Raw genomic sequence first — 21,857 nt, forward strand, 5'->3', positions numbered from 1 at the left:
CATTTGTCCCAGCAGTTTTTATACTGCCGACAGTTATCGCATTGAAAAATAATAAAAATAAAGTAAAATATTTGTATGCGATTGCCTTCTTTATATGATATAAATAAATCAATTGTGATCGCTAAATACTGACCCATGCAGCTATTTCGCTGTTTTTAAGTAATAATACAGCTTGAGAATGAATTTAACTACTTGTAAAGCATTTAAAAAAGTGATTTATAGAAATCATCCATGCGTTTCAATAAGCGTTTACAACGCGTGGCTAATAACTTGATTTTAAGTACACGAATGTACTTATATGGAGTCTTATTCTATTCTAGTTCTATTATGACGTACAAACTGAAACTTTAAATTATCCTTAGTGAAGTAAATTAATTATTTCTAATTTTTTAATCGACGTCATTGCGACGTAAAAATGCTTGAATGTTAAAAATATTAAAACGGGTTATACATTATACAAACATACATACTATTTTACTCTCTGAATATTAAATTTCAATGTTCAGGGTTCACGATATGGAAATACTGTTGATGAGGAATAAGCAAAAGGTGCAGTAGCGGTAATCCAATCCACTTGTCCTTGTGAACTTCCGGAGCGTATTTAGAAATTAATTAGTCATCAAAGCTGATAGCGCTTTTATAAAACAGTATTGATGCTATGTCTCCGAAATATTAATATTTTAAAAAATAAAGTACATCATATAAGTGAGTAGTGTAAAATAAGATAAGAAGGAGAAATAGAAAAAATAATTCGCAGCGAAAGCGTGAGCGCTCGTAAGGCAATACATGGCATTGTAGATACGCAATAAATCGTCCCGTATCAGAGGCAGCCGTACATTTTTATTCCCGTGTTGTCGCGTATTTCTATTTGGTATCACTTGACCTACAGGGCCCGGAATACGCCAGCAATTTGCCCGTACTGTGCCCATGTACATGACTTATATAAACCTACCGTTCAAAGGTCAAATTGTAGCTTTTATTTCTTAAAAATTATTAACTTATTTATAATTTAGTCCGAAGTAAGTGGCTTCGTGTTGAGGCGCACACTATAAATCGTTCCCAAATAAGTAAATAAAACTGGACTTTAAAGGATATTGTAGGTATAGCTGCGCGGCATACTTTATGATGGAAAGCGATGTTATGTTATTGTCATCGCGTTTATAATTCATCACCATTTTCATATCACCTGCTAGACGTTCAGTGCAAAGCACATGCCACCCCTAAAGATCCCGGCTGTCCACATACAGCAGTTTCTAATTAATAACTTATAGGACGCTTCGCGCTTTTAGTAACTTTACATCTATAGAGTGAATTTTCTTCCTGCTTCTGTGGAGTTTCTTCTTGCTTCTTATTCATAACCATAATACCATGCAAAGAGAGTAGAGCTAGAAGTAAAATACATTACAAAAAAAAGGTTGACGATCAAATAGTCAAAATAAATGTTTCAATGTTGAATAAATGAATTTTATCTTTATTCTTTATGAGTTTACCGGACGTATTTACGAATTTGTTTAATTATTAATTAGTTGACCCGAAAGACGATGTCCGTTTTTGGTTCCGAGAGAAATTTTCTAAACGTGACAGGCGTTGTCTCAACTATGAATATTTAATATTGAACTAAATAAATAAAAAAAGTTTTCTTATACTGTTGTGTTTACCGAAATTCTTTTGATAATATTGTTAGTTCTATTTTCTGATTTGGAAATAAATATTTTAGTGCTTTTCTAACACGGGAATAGGCGACATGGTCGTGTGAATAATATGGATTCTCAAGATCGATGCCAACACTCAACGCGAGTTATTTATCGACATTGAAAATGCAAGCCCTACATGGTTTCCGTGTTTTATTTTTAAGCTAATATTGTTTTAAAAGATCCTTTTAAAAAGTACTTGACAACTTTTGTAAAAGAGGAATGTAACTGGTGAAGTGGTTCTCAAGTTATGTGCGTTGCCAATGGAAATAGCGATTAATTTATATGTATACATATAGTTTAGGGTTCTCCAGCAGATTAGGCATTAAATCTGTCTGTGCATGATGGTGTTAACATACACCAGTAGATTATGTATAAAGTGTACGTAATTGATCTTTTTTTAATGCCTAATATACATTGTCTTAACAACACCAATATTATTTTAATAAATTTATATGAGTATTTTTCGACATTCAGTAAATTAGAGTGTGTAAATACAGTAACGTGTATTTAATAAATATTAGATAACAAGCTGGCCCTGCTTACTACGCACCCAGACGCGCAAAACACACACGCCCCCACACTCATTCGTACATATTTCATTTATTACGATTCCTTTAAAAAACTTTATTTCTATTTTCTATTATAGTACCATTATAGTGTTTAATTTTGTAAATGTGTTGCATTTGTGAAGCCTTAAACCTTGTTATAACAACATCCCGCGGTGTTGAGCGTCGTGCGCTCGCTGTTATCTAAGCGATTAAGTCAAAGAAAATGACGGCAAGCGGCGACACTTCCGGCCCGCGACGGCAAAGTTGCGACAATACGACGAGTAAGTTATTTCCACAAAAATATTAACTTGTATTTCGACTCATCTTCCTGGTAAAACATTAAATAAAATTTTTATATATTCATAAGGGATTAAGCTACTGGATTAGGAAAGCTCTGGTTTCCGGTATGTTGAGAAAATCAGACACGGAGCTTTATGTCGCGCTTGCCGCACCGAGTTATCTAAACCTTCCACTACTTATCTAAATTAATTATTTTTATACAATATAATTATTATTCCATTCAGATGGCGATCTGAATCCATTATATTTCCTTAATCTAATTATTTCAATGTCAAAATAAGTCTGACGGCTGACGTTTTATGCGATACTTTAAAATTTGACAGGGCCGCATCCCGCGATGCTCATTGTTAGTTAAGTTTTACATAAAAGGTTTATCTAATTGATCTATAAATATGAATTGTTTAGTATGATGCTAAGCGCAAAACTCGATAACGGCACGACCATTTCCACTTTTTTTTTTCATATTTTTGCTAACGTTGAAAGTTCGCTGTTCAGCTAGCTGTCAAATATTTAACATCCTATATCATCCTGTTTAACTTAAAGCATTATAGTGAAAATTTAATCACTCTACTCTTATAACAAAATTAAAATATTTTAAGTGAATAATAGTTAATTATTTAAGACATTGAATAAGTAAATAAAGTGAACAGTCTGAAATAAAAAAATCATCAAATAACGAGTAAAAAATAACATAATCGGTCTCGTCTCCGTGACTTGGAAGATGGAGTTGGAGTCGGAGGACACTTGGCCTGTACGTGTGAGGTGTAATAGCACGCAGAGCTTCTGGAACTGGAAAAGAAAAGTTTCCTCCTGTTAACTCGTTTAAGTAGAAACAGTCGTCGTTAAAATAAACAAGGGCGTGACGTCACGCCGGAAGTGACTTTGCCGGCGCACCCGCGCAATTAAAAAGTCGAAAGCAGAGCGCGCTTCCGGCGCGGCGCCTACTGTTTCTGCGGGCACCCGCGCCTTCTGCGAGGTCCTCGTTATGGCAAATCGTGAAAAAAACTCCATGCTATAGCGCACCAAAATAAATTACAAAGCGTTCGTATATTTCTTTACATTTCATTTTATCTAAAAATGTGTGCGTGAACGTGTTCTCGCGTGTATGTGTGCGCATGTGCGTATGTGTAAATCTTTAAGCTATTTCTCTTTTGTAGCCATTCCGAAGAGATTAGAAAATTTCTCGCAAGGAGTTTCATTGACACTATCATTGGTATCCACTTGAAAAAACAAAAACAAAATGTAGTTAGTTTATAGTACAGGAGCACCGACAAGTGTAGGAAGGAATGTCCACTCAGAAGGAGGACCTTGTTAAGGTAATGAAAATTTATAAGGATGGTCTATGCCCAGCAGTGGATCTGCTGCGGTTGAAATGATGATGGCTATTATGGTACCTTACAAACTGCTGAGGTTATACAAAACTACAAAAATGTTAATAAAATAATAGGCGGTCATTATTTCAGCACAGAAACATCCCCAAAGATATCTTTGGGGATGTCTATATGCTGAATAAGGGAGGGTGGGGACATACCATAATTGTTACGCTTACAGGTTGGCGATCACAGTGTGGTGTTATAGAACTCAGAGGACGCTGCTGTCCATCCTCTAAAAACTTGTTAGTGAGCAGTGGCAACCCTATATAATTAATGTAAAAAGTTTGAATTATATAACATTGTATACTGGGAATTGAATCCGCAATCTACTATTGCAATTCTCAGTGCTCTATCGCTAGGCTACCACTGCCCCTAGTGGTAAATAATAGATATGGTACAAAAATTGCATTTATATATAGACAAAGTAGGCAATTCCGTAAACTCAATTGTAAACAAAAATTGATTAAAAAAACCTTTTCAATTTAAATTAAAAATTAGCCAGTTTTCTCAAACAAGCTTAAACGTAGAAATCGTCGCGATCAATTCGATCATTACGCGGATTATTAGGAACCGCGCACCGGCCAACCCCGAGAGACAGTCGCGGCTATTGAATAATCCCCGTTTAAAATAAAATTATGGTAGCAATGCACTTCTTACAAGAGCCAACAAACAGTACAACAATGTGATTCACGTCAGAGATTAGAACCTGCTCTGCACGAGTGTTCCGAGACGGAGAAAGAATATGAGTGACGTACTCTACTTTTAAGCTGGAGAGATAGACGTAAAGATGTGAAGAATGTTCTTTTGGACAGAAAAATAACAAAAATAAAATCTAGAAAAATTGTAAAAAACGTAATGAAACTAAAAATAATATCGTATTCCATGAAGCATGATAATAAAAACATATAATTGAATTAGTGAATAAATAAATTCATCCTTCTGAAACATACGTTTTAGTTGCTTATTACTGGATTGGACTGCGATAGGTCTATGATTTTATGGCACTATAAAATCTGACGGAAGAGCTAGTAATTTTTGTAATACAAAAGTATAGCTTTAAACACACATATAGCTTTTAAGTGAATATCCTCGATACAAGTGCTAGTAGCCCACGTTTCGAGAGCGTAGAATTAAACATGCACGAAACCAGACTCGCCGGTAGAACTAAACTTATTTGTTCACCTGTAACTGTTCTGTCTTGAATCTGTAATTTTTATTTGGATGCTTCGGTTCATTCCGGCGCCTCCCCGCGCTCGCATCTGCGAACCGAGAACTCCGTAATGTATCCAATAAAACAAAGTTATTGAATCCAATTTGTTTAATATCTTTGACTAATTTAGTCATCGAATAAATGAAAATGCTTTTACGGCGGGCGGTTTGCTTGTTCATTTTTAAAAACACCTCATTTATTTGGATCATTGCTTAAAATTTACAAAGAAGCAATTACTAGAAAACTTTGAAACATTACAGTACAGGGACAGATAGTAAATAATAATTAATTTTAATATGTAGTAATGCGGACTTTGAATACACTGTTTCTTAATATATTATTATTACTTTATTTATTGTATTTGAAACCAATAATTTTATGATGTACCACATATTAATTTACGGCAAATGATCTATACATTCACCCAGTTTTATTTTTTAATAATTGTTTGCTGTAGCTCCAGATAGACGATGTAGTACTTGGTTTACATCTGCAGCGTACAGGTCTTATTGTTAAATTTTCGACGAAGAGTTAAAATATTCATACATAGTAGTGGGGGCGCTTTGCGCTGCTCGGGGACCATCATTAGTCACGTCGCGCTTGATCCCTGCGAACAGCTGCCCGTCCCCGTTCTAATCGTTCATCACGCCTTCGCGGTCATCCCGGGACGGCGGTAATTGGACCCGGCGTGAACGAGCGGTTGCGGTGCGGTTGCGTTGCGGTCGTCGCTACAATAATATTTATCTATAGCTGTTCGATTGTCCTGTCTTATATCAGAGCAACAAACGATATCCCAGAAGCGTATCGTCTGTTCGGGACATGGTAAAATGTTCTTCGGATTTGTTTGTCCAACCGAAAACACAACGAGTGTTGATATATAGAAGTCATGTATAATTTCAGTTCAGTCCGTCTGCAATGTTTGTTAAATAATTAACTTTTTCTGCAATTTTCGTATGTTTGTTAGTATAGTAAATGTTCATACAAAATGCTATAAAGCACCGGGGCCGTGTAATGTCCCGCGGCGCGGCAGCAACAAACATAGTATTGTATTAACAAGTCAGCGGCCGACGTCTGGGGCTTCGTCCTTTGCGGTGCAGACGCGCCAATTAGTAATTTGAGATTGTGTTATTATGAAATAATTTGAGGTCGGCTGTTTGTACAGACAAAGGGATCGTTTGTACTGTCATTAATTGTGCCCGACCTGCGACCTCGGCGCGGGTCGCTCACGTGACGCCCCGGGGTCCGGGCTGTTCCCGTGGCCCCGCTGGAAGATTCGACCCGGCCGCGGATTAAAATTCTCTTTGAAATTAGTACGAGTGATCAATAGAACATCCGTTTACTTTAGATCTCTTTTAATAGTTTGGTATCAGGAGATTTTTTAAAGCTATTCTTCAAGATCTAACTACATACAGGATCATTACTTATACGTGTATATAAAGATTAGTTATTTTGATTTCGGAAATAACAAATAACATAAACTTAATGTGATAAGAAAAACTTAAATATTGATAATTATCTGTTCCTGCAGATTTTGTATTACCAGAAGTTATTGGTCTTTCGCATTCTTATAGAAGAAATAAATTAATGTCACATACACTACTTAGATAAGTTCATTCGAAGTAGTTGTAAAGCTTTAGAGCTTTTAGCTGACATATAAGTTATTCGTCCACAGTTTTAAAACTAATACACCTATAAGCAATTGCTTTGTATATTGTGAGCCATTTCCACGCTTCGAGCTAAGTATATGTTGTATCGAAGAAAGGAATATTATAAGGATTTTATGTAAAGTTACATAAAAATCATAGCGCTTGGTGTATAACTTGAGATATATGTTAGAGAATACATTAATTATGAATAAATATTAACTTAATCGCATAGCGTAGTAGCGTTTCGGCTTAATTAATATAACAAAACAAAAGGTAGTTTCACTTTCCAACCATATACTCTACACAAAAAAGAGAACCGTGCGCGGTCGTTTTTTTGCGTGACATTCGCAGTACGCGAGCCGAGCCCGACTGACGGCGCGCCGGGTGCGGTGTGACTTTGTTTCAGTGAGGCCGGTATAGAAGTAACCTCTCGTAATTTCTCTTTGTTACGATCGCTAACACAGCTAATTTGCGATCATTGGATATATAAATACAAGCACACCTACAAATTGTCTGTTCATGAATAGACTTAACAGAAATGCTTTAATTAGTTTCCATTGGTGACAAGTACAAGATTATAAGATTTTATATTAAGTGTTCATGCGTTTTGAAACGTAAAAATACACGAGTGCCATACTAACGCAATTTTTAATTCTCTCGGTCAATAGCGGTATCGCCGAAGATTTTCATTTTTAAAATTTTTGTTAGCCTTCACATAAATATTTGATATACAAGAAAGTATAGTATATATCCAAATGGATACAGCGAATAATTTTCCAGAATATTCTGTTTGAAATTGTTATCTGATTAATATACATCTCACAATGTGTTTGATATGAAATAAGTAAAAAAATACCGTGTCATTGACATATTAACAAACTAGTGAAATATTGAGGCGAAGTGATAAAGAACAGGAAGTTGCATTTAAATCTGCGGCGGCAATTACCGGAGCGACGCGCGGCGCGGCCCATTGTTTGCGTCCGCAGCCCCCGCCCGCCCACGCCCCGCCCGCCCAGCGCTCCGGAAGACAATTAATTAAGCGTCGATTAAGTGACACAACAGTTGTTAGAACCATTTTAGCGCTACATCAAACACAATTTAAATAGTTCGAAATAAATATCTTGAACCACTCGCTGCTAAGTCTGGGAAAAGTTGCGGCAGCTGTATACGGAGAAAAAGCTCCAACAGAAGCTCGGTCATACTCGATACGGATCAGGCGAGTCGTCCGATGATAATCTCAATATAAGAGCTAAAAGACACACCCGGCGAAGCATGAGTGCACCTCATACGGAGTGCTTAGCATAATCGTTCGACGACTTGCAAGACAATGCACTCTGCACTTTGCTCCGTGTAAAGTTCATTGTATTTCATGAATTAATAAGAAAAATGCTCAGTAGACTTTCTTGTAATCACACTAAAAAAAGCACTCGGAGAAATTGCACAAAAGAATTGTTCGGCAATATGCTAGATGATTTGTTCGACGACATGCTCCAAGTAACCTTTGACTATGAACTACGAATGTGTTCCGTACGGTGCTCGGCAAAATGTTCGTGAACCGTTCGGCGCACGCGGTCACTTCGCAGCCTTGTGAAGTTTGTCTAATTCTGAATTAATTATTCTTTTTCCAAGTCGGCAGAGCGAGAAATTTTAATTGATGGAAATTATAATCAGAAGGCTTCGATGTCATGATATTTTAATTTTTTTTTATTAAAATGCGTTTCTAGGTTCAAGAAAACTTGTACTTAAACCCGTGCAAATAGCATTTTTATTATTTCTCTTGCTTAATATATAACTAAGTTTTTTGGACGGAAAGTCTGAAATGGAGATTCCGATTAACTTAGTTTTCAATCTTTTATGTGCCGTTAGCAACTTCGACAAATGTAGCTTAAGTTTACCACAGTAGACTCTCTGACAAGACTTGAATACGGGTCGTCGCTATATGTTCGCGGTAAAGGCTCAAGGCTCTATGCACACGTTAAATCCTGTAAAAAGTTTTCATAAACGTGGTCGCCCAAAAAACACACCTGACTGATTTTGATTTAAGCTCTTCTTCTCAGGGTATCGATATGAATCTTGGAAGGAATCTGATTATATATATTCGACTCAAAGCTATGTAAAAAATTGCAATCTCAGTAATTGCTTAAGTTTTTGTAATCAACTTCACAAATATTCTCAACGTAGTTGTTAGAGCAATTTATTCTGAAGCTGTATAATCTCTGAAAAGTTCTATAGATTTTTACGACTTTTATTTATTTTTAATTCCATTTAGTTTCTATCCGATTGTGCTTCTGTCTGTCTGACATTTTACCCTGAACGTACACAAGTGACGCTGTGAATGATCCGAAACAGAAAGTAAAACGAATAAATCATACTTACGAAGTCAGGCTGGTCGGTCTCGACAGACGGCAGAACTCTTTTCTGGGCCCCGAAGTATTTCAACGAATGTTTTTCAAATCCTCCCCCGTGTCCCTGGCAATGGTCGCGGGCGGCGCACGTCAAAAATTACTTTCGGTCAAAAGGAATCTTTCGACTTTCGTTTTAATTAAGATGACCTGTCCCGTGCCCCGGCGTCGTGCCGATGTAACTTTTTATCTACGGTTGTTAAAACTTGCCTCCCTCTTAAATTAACTTAAAATGGCGCTTGAAGAATTTTATCCCGATAAGGTTTGCCTTTTTTGAATGGGTCGCTTTTTAAAATAAGTAAAAGTTATTCAAGTTATTACGCGGGAAATTTTTCTTTCTTGATTCTTTCAATTTTTTCTTCTTATTTTAACTCGTTACTGGTAAAGTAGGGAGAGGATTCCAATCAGTGAAGGTTGTACAAGAAGGCCTTCTGTAGTCTGGTACGCGGAGCGTTGTCTAGTCCCTTTTGCTTGCAACGCGATGGAGCCGACATTCGTACGGGTAAATTCATGGAATGCCGAGAAGTAATGTCTCTGTGGCATATTATTTGTATCAAAGTGTGTGCGGGATGCCTCTGTGTAACATCCTGCGATGCGAGGGTGTGACTGGCTGTCCCTGACTAAGCACCCGCATACTTTGGATTTGCAATCGCAGAGTCGCTCGTCTAGGGGACGACCCGGCTCGGGGAATTCGCTTCGGACGTTAATAAAGATGCCTTCATTTGTACGGTAGCGAGTATGTTCGTTGCACACGGCACGACGCAGAGCAAACATCGTGCGCTGCTGGCGGTACATACATATTGCATACAAAACTTGGGGTAATCTGTATCTATTACTTTTGTAGGTAATGAGAAGGATGCTAGATGAGCCCAATTGGACAAGAAGTAAAATTAAATTGATGTTCCATAAAAGTATCATTACTATTAAAATATATCTATGAGCTCAAAAAACAACAAAACCCGTTGTTTTTTTTCTGTATTTATATTCTTAAATGTATCTTAAGTCATCATATCGCACCTTATTCCTCTATATTTATTTTCAGTTAACAAGGAACAAAAAGAGAATTAACTGAGAAGCCGGGTACAACAAGTCCTTCTCAGCCTCCTGGGGTGGCTTTTAGGATCACAGTTATCGGGATCCGCTGCTAATCTTGATTTGATAGTAGCGGTTGTTCTTCCTTTCATTCTCCCCTTTGAAATTTTTCACATATTACACATAATTTGTTGACAAAAAATGGGCACTCTCATAAACTATTGATATTAAAACTAAGATACATTTATACGTACATTATATTACCTCGAGCTATGTAGTTACATTATAAATGAAGCTTCATATTTGTTTGTTAATATTTAATGGAATCAGGCGTTACCTTGCGGAAGTCCATCCTAAGTAAGAAAAAGACCAATATATAGCCACTTCCGCACATGCAGTAGTAGTCTTGCAACAAAGTGCACCGCCCGCCAGCCCGCTGATAAATGCGTATGCGGCAAACAATGCGAATCACACAACTGCCACCGTCAAATCACTCAACACGTGTTTCACCCCTCCTCGGGGCATCTTCAGGAGTTATGTTACACCGATGAGTGAGTGCCTGATCTCTATGTTTGGCACTAATGCGGCGGTGCACTTAGTTGCACGACTACCACTGCATGTGCGGAAGTGGGTAAATATTGGTCTTTTTCTTACTTGTTTGTTAATGGAGAATTACTCGCAGCAATAGCAGCGATGCTGCTGCTTTCTTTCGTTAAGGTATTTGGTTATATTTCTTAAATCTATCTCTATTACTTCAGGCGGGGTTAACTCCGACCGGGTAGTTATAGTTCAACGTGCGTTACCGAACCAAGTAGGCAGAGTCACGCGCACGAAAAAAAGGACCTAAAATGTATCGTAAGCGTGGCCTCCGTTATCCTCCGCTGTGAAAAAGTCGAGTCGGCGTCGTTATCGACGCGTCATCGTGATGCATGTAAAAACTGCGCGCTCTTTATATTTCATATCGAACAGATAAAAGAGTATTCAGATGTTCGCGCGAAACAAACCGAGTGTTTTGAATGTGTCTGCTGGGGGCGCGGCGGGGGGCACGGTGGGGGGCGCGGTGGGGGGCGCGGTGGGGGGCGCGGTGGGGGGCGCGCTGCCATCAATTACTCACGACCCCGTCTTTCTTCGCAGTTCTTTTCAGCTCAATCTTTCAATTGTATTTTATTTTTTATTTGGTTCGTGCGCCGGGGGCCGATGGATTTGTTGAGCTTTATTCAGATCTCTGCAGCTAGATTTTTTTTTCAGTTATTAAACGCCTGTAAAGTTATGAAAAAAAAATTTGCAAGTCCAACGCCGATGGACTACACAGAAACATTTATTTCTTCTTTGTGTCTCCCGCCCGCCGAACCCGCGGGACGAAGGCAATGAAACGGCATTAAAAGTTTCAAGAATAAGGTAAACTTTTTATTCCCGACTCGCGATTCCTCGGAATATTTTTACATCGAACGTTAAAGTCAAGTGCGTGTCTCGTTTCGTTTGTACAATGTATGAAGGAAGTTGTTTGTGCGACAATGCAGCGCCGATCCGAGCCGAGCTCTGTGCTTAATTTTAAACTTTTAATTGAAATCATTTGAATTCAGTGCACGCTGAAAAATTTCTAACAGGATTTCAATTACTTTGGCATTTTAATCCTTGATAAATATTTAAGTGTTTGCTTTTGATCGGCAACATTTCCGGGGGAAAGTTCTGGAATTATAAACTATTCAGTCGGGGGCCGCGAGTAAGTCACGCGCCGCCGTCTGAATAATGATTAATATTTAGAGATGAGGCGGCCGCGGGCGCCGGCTGTCGATGTTTCATTAGGTGTTTGTTCGGCTCTTTAATTGCCTTCTGAGTGATTTCCTCGTCACGCTAATACAATATCAATTGTTCAAATTGTCAGCGTCTGTATTATTTGTCTGTATTGACATTTTACTATACTCGTAATATACGTAAACATATATGGTGTAATGATTTTTGTACATATACTGGGGTTTATATATATAAGAGTTCCACTAAGATATTACTACATTTAATTAAATATAAAAGAGAGAAATCAAACGAAAAAAAGTAACCGACGTAACCCAGCGAATTGGCAAGTTAATTTAACAGTAGGGCCATAAAGTGCGCGGGACAGATGGCCGTTGAAGCTTAAAGGTGCTAGAGTGGGTACCCTCAAAGGCAGCGTGAGGCTATAGGAAAAAGCTGGATACAGGCCGCTTCCAACAGGTCTTATTCAAGGAGGCCTATGTCCTGCATTGGAAGTTCTATCGCTGAAATATTGATAGTGATCATAGATCAATTCACACACATGTGGCTTTAAATATAAGAATAAATAAATATTGAGGATAACGGCCCCAGTACATATTCAGTAGTGGACATGGACGACGATGATAATGAAAAAAGGTACACGCGGTGTCGATGAATTTCGTCCAAATGCACGGAAACAAATCGACCCGGACATCGTTTTGAGCACACGCAGCGCGGGTCAGCGGGGCATGATGCAGTAAGTTGGTACGAGCCCAGCTGCTTATAATAAACTAGGGTCACTTAAGGAGTTTATAAAAATTAAGGAATACACGACAAAGAAATAATTAGACACATAAAATAACTGTGATTTAGAAATAAGACATGTTTGAAAACTAGAATTGTAAATAAATGCTTTTAAAGAGAAATAAAATGAGAATTGTAAATGAAAACATAAACAAGATGTATAAAAATGTAATATACCCAAAAATGTGGCGAAGAATTGAAGGCGATGCATAGGTGTGTAAATAAAAGCAATAAGAATAAAAGAAAATGTGAAGAAAGAAAGAAGATAGGATAACAAATATTGTGACACACAAAACTAATAAACATAGTGAAATCAAAGTCCCTGTCCGAAGAAATGACGGGGGAACGAGAAGTACAAAAATTTGTATGGATACACGTTAGATACTTTGTATACATAACAATTTTTCGTGCAAGCTTTATAGTGTTCGTTGCACCTTAAAATCCTGAAAGAACGGGAAAGAAGTCGTAACAAGCCATTGAGCATTCTACTTTTAAAATTACACAAAAGTTAGTTTTCCTATAAATATATCGAAGCCAGTAATAATACGTGAGTAACTGTATATAAAGCGGGTTAGTGATTGAGAAATAAAAAATCTCGGCGCTAATCGACGGAGCTGCCACTATCGAGAGAATCTTAAAATCCACTCCCGCGAGGCTAGACAAAAGCCCTATTTACATGGAAATGAGAGAATTCGTTGGAAACTAAATGAGTTTCCCTGCGAATTTAGCGCGCGATCCAGTGTTCTTTAGTGTCTATTTCAAATCTCTAGTTTGTGCAATGGTTTCATTGATTTTTGCGTTCGTTCGATTTTAAAATTCGACCGCCGCGGTGTTAAACTGCGAGCGGTTTTTGGCAAATAACCACTTCGTTGTGTAGTATTATGTAAATTTGTATAAACAAGAAAGATATTCGAAAAAAAAAAAATTGGAACAAAAATTCGTGTTCGATTTCTCCAGCGATCCCTTTCCTCGTCCAGATGTTGGAAGGGCTATCGTTTCGAGAAATATAGGATAATGCGAAGGTAAATCGGGAAGTTTTGAAAGGGAATAAAGACCGCCCGGGGCCGGCGCGTTGCCCACGGCGGCCGCCCTTGGGGACTCAATAAGCGAACGGCTGAGGAAGACACATTAGTTCCGACTGAATGATACACATAAAGATAGTACAGTATATGCGCGATGTGTACATTCAATGAATTCAAGGTGTGGAGTACAAAAAGTCTCACGGGTAGACGCCCATTGCAAGGCAAAAGACTTTTCTCAGAAGTCGCCACAAGTTTTGCCCTGACTGCTTTCCGCACTGTTGTGGTAAGCATGTTATCCTGTTAATAAGAAAACATATATAACTATGTAAGAAAAAGACCAATATTTAGAGAGTGTCACTCTGTGTTTGGCACTAATAGGTGTAACATTACTCCCGAGGATTCCCTAAAACATACGTGGAGGGGTGAAACACGTGTTGAGTGATTTAACGGTGGTAGTTGTGTGATTCGCATTATTTGCCGCATACGAATTTATCAGCGGGCTGGCGGGCGGTGCACTTTGTTGCGTGACTACCACTGCGGAAGTGGCTAAATATTGGTCCTTTTCTTACTTAGGATGGACTTCCGCAAAATAACGCCTGAATCCATTAAATATATTACTATAACATCGTGTTAACTTATATATTGATATGATAACATTAAAAAAATATAAAGTTCATTCAAAATTATCTCTATTATCTGTAAAAAAATTCTGAATGTTGAGGTCAGTCATAGAGTCACGCACTCTTTTCATAGGAAAATTTTTCACATTCAATGTAATGGAATGTTTCAAGGATTTCAAATCATCACAGCCTGTATAATTTTAGAGCATGCCCTTTAAACCTTTCCATAAACTATAAACTGGTAGATAATATGCGAAATTTTCGTTTCCAACCACACTTATGTAGATCGAGCGTTGTAGCCTCGCGTTGAGTCGTACTGAAAATACCATTATTGATTATGGAATATATTGTTACTAAGGGGCTAAATTAGCTTCTCACCCAACGTACTTTGATACACTCGTGCCGGCTTTGTGAAATCGTTTTAACAAAAATACATTACTCCCTGGTAACTAAATAGCTAACAACGCTTCAAATAATCACTGAAATGGGTGAATATCTACGTTGCACTGGCTGATGGCTTTCAATAGGCCTTCAAGCACAAAGTCGGACATCTTTCCTATTCAAAAATTGTTCAGTATAAAAATTTTTTGGTCAGGAATTTATTTATTTCGTCTCTCTTTGCGTACCGCTGATGAAGTTGTTTTAATTTTATCCTTCTGTTAAATATTGAAACAAATATTTATTCCATCGAATAGGCTCCGATAAGCACTTGAGAAATATCAGAGCATTGACATCAAAATATTAGATGTATTCATACATAGACTTTTGGGTTTGAAATGTTGATTCTGTCGAGAAGAACTTTGCATAGAATTGGAAGGTAATTCTTTTAACGCTAATTTTGTATATTTTGACAGTGTGTCTCTTATTGCAGGTCTACTGTGGCTACGTGTGACTGGCGCAACAGATCGACAAATGAGAAAAAAAACATTTCTCGAAGCTTCCATGTGTTTGGAGAATAGAATTTTTGTTCGATATAAAAGGTATGAATTGTGAAGTAGTGCTACTATTCGACTGGTCTGCAGGCACTATTTGAAGAGGACCCAAATTTAAAATTTGTCAAAACTATTGTATACAGCGTCCGGATATTTTTTTGATATTGTTCAGCTATGCTTATTTGTTACGTTTTTGAATGTATCTCGCTATTGTGTTTTATGACCGAGCCTGAGAACAATATGTTAGCGTTGAAAAATGTCAAATTATTCACGTAGACAATGCCGTGCGATGGCATATTGTGATTTGTCCGGTGCTCGAGGCTGCGCAGTGACGGGTGCAGTGCGGGAGCGCGGAAGGGCGCGAGGGCCGGAGTGCGGTCCTCCGCGTAATGACGGTACGCAATTACATCGAAATCGTTGGAAGCTAATAGCACTTAGTGAGAAGCGCTGCGGTTTCCGCTTAAACGAGCTTTTGAAATGTACTCGTTACAGCAAAATCATGCCCTGCAGCCCATCGCGGCTCGGGGAGCAGTACTCGGAACATGAATACATTGTGCCCATTAGTATAAAACGGTCAAGAACAAAAAGCGAAATAATAATGGTGGTTAATATAAAATAAATAATATTATATTAAAAAACCTAACGGTTAGTTTGCCTATTTTGCACGTGGACCCTTTTTATATGAAGGCCTCCTCTTCTCTCATGTCATACCTTTCTCTAAAAGATATGATGTTAAGATAATAATTATATTAAGATAAGTAATATGAGTTTTATTTGTAAAATAAAGCACACGAGCAGAGCCTCAATCTGTCCGAGTATTCTTCATCCACAGTCGACCCCACTGGTTGGCTCGTATTTGGCGCGGAACGAACAGATTGCCAGGTTCAGTTGCAGCAAAATATCAAAAAGGGACGTCGCTTCGCTAGTGAACAACGCGGAGAGTCATTGGATCTTCCTAGAATTTAGCAGAAAGATCATAGGAGAAACCATGAGAAGGAATATATAAGCAAAGAACAGAAAGTAACAGCTATTGTAATTGAATAGCAATAAACGGTGATAATATATGCTAAAGAATAGAACAGAAATAAAAACACAATAAATCAAAACTGATATGTTGTATTTCTGAGTGAAGGCGACGGAAACCAATCGGTGTGTGAAATGAGATAAAGTACGAAAAGGAATCGAAGAGTTTGTGATGGATAAAAGATGTGAAGGTAAAAATATTATGTAAAAAAAATATTTTGTCAAAAAAGTCCTTGTGGACCATGACAGGGGGTGAACGAAGGGTCCCCAAAAATAGGAGCTATGGAAAAAAGAATCAGAAGTTTCAAAATATGTCACAAAAAACCAAGTACGGAGAATATCCGAAATAAAATATAATGTTAGGGTCGAAAGGTTGTCATGTGGCGACCAGTAGCTGGTAGACGCAGGGCGGGAAAGCCTCTAGGAGGAACGATGACACAGTTCAGATCATGGGAAGTCATAGGAAGCGGACAGCGTTATACCAGTCACCGTGCCGATCATTTGGGGAGGCCTATACTTTGCAAAGGGTGTCTATCGGCTGATATGATAATGCCGATAAGGCTGTACTGTGCTACAGTATTGTTCATTCATAGTTCATCATCGTTTAAATATCGACCTTTAAATTATATTGATTCGTCCTTGAGTTTTTATATTGTATTTTGTTATATTTTGGAATCAAGTTTTATAATTATTTAATTTTAATCTGATCTGGTAAGACTAAAAAAGATCAGTGAAGCGACCAGACATAAATACAAAAAACTAATTTAGTTCGAAATTAGTACAAGCGATAAATTATACAAACAAAATAAAAAGTAATATTTATATATTTAACTAAGATTGAAGCTAAATACAAAACAGATGTTCCTAGAATTTTAAAAGCCTGTAAATAGGTCAGCTTACGAAAATATTTTATTATTACAGGCTCTAAAGAAATGTTTAGGCAAATCGACTTCTCTTAAAATGTCAAATGAAACAATAAATAGCCTGATTTATGAACACGAAAACTTGACTTTGGAACATTAAACGTATAAGGGTCAATTTTATTGAACGATATTTAAACCAAAATAATTGGTCTCTCAGTGTTCGACGACCGCCTAATGGCCTCATAATGAGTGGAATAACGTTTCGTATTTACAGCGAAGGTAAAATACCTTTTTTAATTGTGAAATTCAGTTTTTGTTATGTCAAATAAATATTAACATGAGGTCACAAAGATACATGCGGTAAGTAACAGAGGAATGTTTTTAATATTAGCTATTTATGTTGATGGGAAAACGCGGTGCGTGGCTGATGTAAAATTAAATAAAGGGCGGAGTGGGTTAGAAAAGGGACCGCGGGCCGCGACCCCGGCGGCAAGATAAGCGCGCCGCCGAGCACCGCGCCGCCTCAGATGACGCGATACAAGTGTTTAATTTAAACTCCTGTGTTCATCGACCCACTGAAAATTAATTAATTTTTAGCCTTCAGATTTTGTATATTTTTAAGTTTCAGCGCCGAGCCTTTTTAAATGTATTACCAGCGAAGTGGTTCTTCATCAATTAAGCAGCAGTCTGCGCATCACACAATTCGAGAGTTCTTCGTACCCCAGCATCTGTCCTGAGTGAAACTTAAGTACTTTACGTACTGCTCACGACTTCGTGCCTACTTACACGAACGAAAATCCCCGAGTCTCGTTAGGTTGATTACAGGATGATTTGTACGAGTTATTTTAATTCATGTTTTTTGTCGTCGACGATTTCCGTTCCGCGGCGCGCTTCTTGTCCTCCTCGTTGTTATCCCCGCCAGCGGTCACTTCTGGGGTTTTGGTGTCAAAGACGTTCACGCCAATAGTATGATTGACACTGCATCATTAACGAGAATATACAAAAATGGTTCTGAAACCGATCGACTGCAGTCCTGTGCTTGATTTATCTCCAGATCCTTCTTCCGCCATGATCCATGCACACGATGTACCCATCTCGCAAACAGTTCAGACCGAGGGGGCTCATTTTGACAGACCATTTTCTCCGTAATCTCATGTTTGGGCAGAGACTTAGAGACATAGAAGATGTGACAGACAGTACTCTTTAGAACAGCTTACCTTGTCCATCGTCTAGACGTATGAGAAAGTGGGGTAGGTTAATTTGTCGAAGACCGATATTTTAGCGCAAGCTTTGTGTTCTAAAAAGCTATAACAGACCCACAAGGCTAACAGTAGACTTTAAATTCAAAACAGACAACCAAGTAAATCTTGTTATAAAACCATACAACTACAGGCGAGTCGTATAAAAGCCTAGAGGTACCACAAGCATATTTTATCTAAGAGCACTAAACATGTGTTTACAACTCACTTTGCATCGCAAGCGCGGCAACGCTCCGCACGACGGAGGCGTAACGATTGCGTTCTTGTTAATATTTTTCACATAAAAAGAAAATGTAAGGTGAAACGTAAATGTAGTGCCGTCATCCGGCAGCGTGTAAATGACCTGTGAATTATTCATCCGCGATGAGAAACAATCTTTTCGCTCCGGCGATTTCGATATTCAAGCGTAAACCTCGTCCGAACGCCGACATGCCCTGCGCGGGGAACGTATCAAAAATGTTTTTGTTGAAGGGATCATTTTGGGAATTTCTAATAATATATTTGATGAAATATTTTAGCTTATAACAATATTTTTTTATTATAACTTGTGACGTTTCTCACTAGTCTATCTTTGACAATCAAGGTTCCACAAAATTAATAGCTTTTTAAAAGGTTGTCAAATATCTCCCTTCCGCATTTTTGTCTTTTGAATTTCGCGGCTATGTACAAAGCGCTACAGAGCTCGTATCTGGCAATACTATACATAATTTGAAAGGTCTTGACATAACCTACAAAACGACGCTATGCATGATTAGTTTGGATATTGCGTTCAACAGTTATAGACGTGTAAACATGGAGTTCACTAACGCCGAAATTCGCGCTATTTTAAAGTTTTCCTTCATTAAAGGCAAATCCGCTAGAGAAACGTTCCGTGAGATTAATGGTGTTTTGGGGGATGGTACTCTATTACTTCGAACCGCGGAGGAATGGTTTCGACGATTCAGAGCCGGCGAAAACGATACCATGGATAAGCCAGCCGGCGGAAGACCTGTGACGATAAATACCGATCAAATCATGGACTACATCGAGTTAGACCGGCATGTGGTATCTCGTGACATCGCCCAGGAGATGGGAGTTAGTCACCAAACCATTTTAAACCATCTGCAGAAGGCTGGATACAAAAAAAAGCTTGATGTTTGGGTGCCGCATGATTTGACGCAAAAAAACCTTCTGGACCGAATCAACGCCTGCGATATGCTGCTGAAACGGAACGAACTCGACCCATTCTTGAAGCGGATGGTGACTGGCGACAAAAAATGGATCACATACGACAATATCAAGCGAAAACGGTCGTGGTCGAAGGCCGGTGAATCGTCCCAAACAGTGGCCAAGCCGGCAAGGCCAGGAAGGTTTTGCTGTGTGGGATTGGAAGGGAATCATCCACTATGAGCTGCTCCCATATGGCCAGACGCTTAATTCTACCATCTACTGCGAACAACTGGACCGCTCGAAGCAGGCGATCGACCAGAAGCGTCCAGAATTGGCCAACAGGAAGGGTGTAGTATTCCACCAGGACAACGCCAGACCACACACTTCGTTGATGACTCGTCAGAAGCTACGGGAGCTCGAATGGGAGGTTTTATCACATCCACCATATAGCCCGGACATAGCGCCAAGTGATTACCACCTGTTCCTGTCCATGGCGAACGCCCTTGGTGGTGTAAAGTTGAACTCAAAAGAGGTTTGTGAAAAGTGGCTGTCCGAGTTCTTCGCATATAAGGAGGGGGGCTTCTACGAGGGAGGTATTATGAAGTTGCCGTCTAGATGGAAACAGATTATCGAACAAAACGGCGCATATTTGAACTAAATCCGATCACTGTAACACTCTTTATAAAGCATTGAATAAAGAGCAAAAAAGCGGAAGGGAGATATTTGACAACCTATTATAAATAATTGTGTCCCGTTTCACTTCAAACTTCCTATAAATACCTCTGAATTGTAATGAATTATAATAATTTTTTGTTAAATTATTTATTTATCAAATAGGTTCTGTGTTTAGTTAAAAATCAATAAAGACTTTCATGTATCGTACACCGGAATAAACTTATCTGAATAAGTTCAAAGTATCAAGTTATGTTTCAATTTGACAAGCTCGATAATTCGGTTTCCCGCAAGCGTCGCTTCGTAATCTTCGGCTCCGAGACTTGTTGAGTGCACGGAATAATTCAAAAATAACATTATTGTATAGAAATTAATCTCGCGAGCAGGGGAGGCTTGCCGGGGGATTGGGAAACCGAATGAAATAAAAACAAGTCGCAAGTCGTATTGAAAAACAATTGAAAAGCGAGCGTGGGCGGGCGGCGCGTTGGGGAAACTTCTCGTATGAAAAGGTATGCCTGGGCCGCAAACACGTTTATTTCAATATTATTATAACTTATTTTTAACTTATATTGAAAATACAGTACAAAGTAATAAGTATCTCATATATAAATAGACTATTCTCTAATTAGCCAATACTATGACATATAACATATACGTTCATTGTATCATGTTCATGACCATTTATGTGATTATGAGCATCCTAATGGGCTAATATGACTTCGGCGTGGCCATCATATTGATTATAAGCAACCTAGCGAGGCAGTATAAGTTATCTGCGTCACCTGATAGTGAGTCGCCTAGCAATATAATGTTATTACGCATTTTCATGATTACGTGTTACCTAGTGATAAAAAATCATTCAGCGGTGTGATAACGAGTGTCCCAATTAGCGCTTTTAGGTAACGTATGATGATAATGACTATAATAAAATAACAATACCTACTACCTCGTGATATAATAACACTTGTCGGAGTAAATATAACAAAAACAACAGGTATGTTTAATGGAAACAGGCGTTATCTCGCGGAAGTCCATCCTAAGTAAGAAAAGAACCGATATTGAGCCACTTCCGCACATGCAGTGGTAGTCGTGAAACAAAGTGCACCGCCCGCCAGCCCAGTTGATAAATGCGTATGCGGCAAACAATGCGAATCACACAATCGCCACTGCCAAATTACTCAACACGTGTTTCACCCCGCCACGGGTCATCTTCAGAAGCCATGTTACACCGATTAGTGCCAAACACAGAGTGTTGCACGACTACCACTGCATGTGCGGAAGTGGCTAAATATCGGTTCTTTTCTTAGCAGGTATGTTAACATAGCGGCGACTGACTCTTTCTTTCTCGATAAAGTAAGGATCGATAATTAAGGTGTTTATACTAGACGACTGAAATTAATAATTATAGTATAAAAGCTCTTATGAGAGCTTAATAAAGTTTACCCGAGTCGTCCCGAGCGCGCGAGTGCGTTTACCTCCACGGGCAGCTATTTGTCTCCCGCCCACGCGCCGCCCCACGCCGAGCAGATGCTCTTTGATATCGCGATATCGCCGTCTCGGATATTTGATGAATAGGT

The sequence above is a fragment of the Battus philenor genome, unplaced genomic scaffold, assembly GCF_028537555.1.
Source record: "Battus philenor isolate CCGP_79_NKW_IND1 unplaced genomic scaffold, ilBatPhil1.0.hap1 SCAF_2, whole genome shotgun sequence".
NCBI classification, from domain to species: Eukaryota; Metazoa; Arthropoda; class Insecta; order Lepidoptera; family Papilionidae; genus Battus; species Battus philenor.